The sequence below is a fragment of the Schistocerca americana genome, unplaced genomic scaffold (assembly GCF_021461395.2).
Source record: "Schistocerca americana isolate TAMUIC-IGC-003095 unplaced genomic scaffold, iqSchAmer2.1 HiC_scaffold_1076, whole genome shotgun sequence".
In the NCBI taxonomy this organism is placed as follows: Eukaryota; Metazoa; Arthropoda; class Insecta; order Orthoptera; family Acrididae; genus Schistocerca; species Schistocerca americana.
In genome coordinates this window covers 7,501-10,827 of record NW_025725130.1, presented here as the reverse complement: position 1 = coordinate 10,827, position 3,327 = coordinate 7,501, and the positions used below count along the sequence as shown (strand labels likewise).

At 56.1% G+C, this 3,327-nt stretch overlaps 1 non-coding gene across 1 annotated transcript in view; it reads left to right on the top strand.

Annotated features, from left to right (window-relative positions):
• The first annotated feature begins 1,801 nt into the window (after positions 1–1,801).
• Positions 1,802–3,327, top strand: part of LOC124560224 — a 1,910-nt gene continuing 384 nt past the window's right edge. Inside the window, exon 1 of the ribosomal RNA XR_006969097.1 lies at positions 1,802–3,327. This exon is cut by the window's right edge and continues 384 nt beyond it. This is a non-coding gene — a ribosomal RNA (small subunit ribosomal RNA).

The window sequence follows — 3,327 nt, the reverse complement described above, 5'->3', positions numbered from 1 at the left end:
AACACACGTTGGGCCTTAACCCAACACACGTTGGGCCTTAACCCAACACACGTTGGGCCTTAACCCAACACACGTTGGGCCTTAACCTGCTCTGTAATTGTCATACGACGCGTTAAATTAGTGTAGTGTTGCCTAACTGCAACCCCCGCAATATAGTTTGCTACTCGCACTGCCCGGTCCCCAGTGTATCGCTTCATGTTAAACACCTTGCAGCTATACACTGTAATGTGGATGGCAGCAGGACGTACATGCTCAATGCCCTTTGCAGTTGTTCATTGGCATTTGCAGTTGTTCATTGGCATTCGCATGTGCGAAGCACTTAGCCTACGCTGTGGTACGGCCTGTGTCAACTGTCCGCTGATGTTGTACGTCCAAATCACACACTGTACTGCACATTGGTCCTCATGTACTGAATGATACATCGTGGTACATGTGACCGTACAACGACTGCGCCAACAACGGCGAACCATGCGGTCCAAATGTTGTGCACTCAGCTACGTGTCGTCTCCCTATAAGAGCTGGATTGCAGTGTGGTATGCCCTGGATGGCGATCAGCATGAGCCGTCTGTTGATGTAGTGGCGCGTGTTGTCAGACGTAGTCGTCTCTTCTCACACACCGTGATAGCATGGTGCACTGCGTTCCACATCTGCGACATGCGACAGAGGCCGGTTGACAGTCGTTCGCGCAATGGACATCGCATACGTACGGGGGCCACCTTCCACGTGTTCGCGAAGCGTGCACATGTTGTTGCGTGTATGTGGGCAGACATAGTGTGTCGTGACACCTGACACAGGCATGCAACAATCGTTGAATTTGCAAATGGCGATGGACGCCTACGTTTGCTGGTGACGTTATGCAAATGAACAACTGGTAAACCGTTGTGGTGCGGTTGTTCTCGCTAGAGGTGAATCAGTGATGGCGACGATCGGTTGAGCTACCAACCGGTTGTTCCAGCGATACCCACCATGCCCACGAACGTGAATGGCATCTGGGTGTGAAGCGATACGCGGCGGTGGCTGGGTGGGACCGTCCCCGGCCGGTGAGGGGGGGCCTCCCGGCGTGCTGGCCGCGCGGTGCGTGGGCGCACGCGCTACAGCCGGCTGGTGGGGGCGGCCAGTGGCAGGCGCGCCGGCCGACGGAGGCGGCAGGCGGCGCAGCTGCGCGCCGGCGCACCCTGCACGCGGCGCCGTGCGGCCAAAGTAGGTCCTCGCGGGCCCGGTGCGAAGCGCGGTGGACATCTGCAGTGTGCTGGTCCGATTGAGGACTGTGTGCGCTGAGGATGCGCCGCCGCCCGGCGCTCGGCGCCGCGACGCCGTCTGCTGCTCGGTCGCCTCTGCGGTTCTCGCAGGTGGTTTGTATCGCAGCTGTGCGGACGTGTTGGCGCGTGCGCTGTGCTGGGAGAGTTCGCTTCGGCACCCAAGTGGGGCTTTTGTCCTTCTGTGGCGCTGGCGTTGGAGCTGCCGGTCACCGTAGGTGGCGCGTGTTGTCTCCCGCCGGCAATGCCACGACAGCACGCTCCCGGGCCTCTGTCGGCAGCGGCAAGCTCAGTTGGGAGCACGGGTGGTCGCACCTAAAGCGTCTACTCGCCAAACTCCGGGCGATTGCGCCTCTCTCGAACCCGACCAAGTACTTAGGACGGCGCTGCGCGCCGCCGGGACCTGAGAGGGTTTCGAGGTGTATTGTGCAGGGGAGCTCAGCCTCCTCCTGTTTGCAGAATAATTGAGCGGACGCTTGCGTGTTCGCGCGGGCCCCCGGGACACACTCCCGGGCGGCCGGCTGCTCAGCTCTAGTTGACGCAGCTCCCTGGTTGATCCTGCCAGTAGTCATATGCTTGTCTCAAAGATTAAGCCATGCATGTCTCAGTACAAGCCGCATTAAGGTGAAACCGCGAATGGCTCATTAAATCAGTTATGGTTCCTTAGATCGTACCCACGTTACTTGGATAACTGTGGTAATTCTAGAGCTAATACATGCAAACAGAGTCCCGACCAGAGATGGAAGGGACGCTTTTATTAGATCAAAACCAATCGGTCGGCTCGTCCGGTCCGTTTGCCTTGGTGACTCTGAATAACTTTGGGCTGATCGCACGGTCCTCGTACCGGCGACGCATCTTTCAAATGTCTGCCTTATCAACTGTCGATGGTAGGTTCTGCGCCTACCATGGTTGTAACGGGTAACGGGGAATCAGGGTTCGATTCCGGAGAGGGAGCCTGAGAAACGGCTACCACATCCAAGGAAGGCAGCAGGCGCGCAAATTACCCACTCCCGGCACGGGGAGGTAGTGACGAAAAATAACGATACGGGACTCATCCGAGGCCCCGTAATCGGAATGAGTACACTTTAAATCCTTTAACGAGTATCTATTGGAGGGCAAGTCTGGTGCCAGCAGCCGCGGTAATTCCAGCTCCAATAGCGTATATTAAAGTTGTTGCGGTTAAAAAGCTCGTAGTTGGATTTGTGTCCCACGCTGTTGGTTCACCGCCCGTCGGTGTTTAACTGGCATGTATCGTGGGACGTCCTGCCGGTGGGGCGAGCCGAAGGCGTGCGACGCGCCTCGTGCGTGCTCGTGCGTCCCGAGGCGGACCCCGTTGCAATCCTACCAGGGTGCTCTTGAGTGAGTGTCTCGGTGGGCCGGCACGTTTACTTTGAACAAATTAGAGTGCTTAAAGCAGGCAAGCCCGCCTGAATACTGTGTGCATGGAATAATGGAATAGGACCTCGGTTCTATTTTGTTGGTTTTCGGAACCCGAGGTAATGATTAATAGGGACAGGCGGGGGCATTCGTATTGCGACGTTAGAGGTGAAATTCTTGGATCGTCGCAAGACGAACAGAAGCGAAAGCATTTGCCAAGTATGTTTTCATTAATCAAGAACGAAAGTTAGAGGTTCGAAGGCGATCAGATACCGCCCTAGTTCTAACCATAAACGATGCCAGCCAGCGATCCGCCGCAGTTCCTCCGATGACTCGGCGGGCAGCCTCCGGGAAACCAAAGCTTTTGGGTTCCGGGGGAAGTATGGTTGCAAAGCTGAAACTTAAAGGAATTGACGGAAGGGCACCACCAGGAGTGGAGCCTGCGGCTTAATTTGACTCAACACGGGAAACCTCACCAGGCCCGGACACCGGAAGGATTGACAGATTGATAGCTCTTTCTTGATTCGGTGGGTGGTGGTGCATGGCCGTTCTTAGTTGGTGGAGCGATTTGTCTGGTTAATTCCGATAACGAACGAGACTCTAGCCTGCTAACTAGTCGCGTGACATCCTTCGTGCTGTCAGCGATTACTTTTCTTCTTAGAGGGACAGGCGGCTTCTAGCCGCACGAGATTGA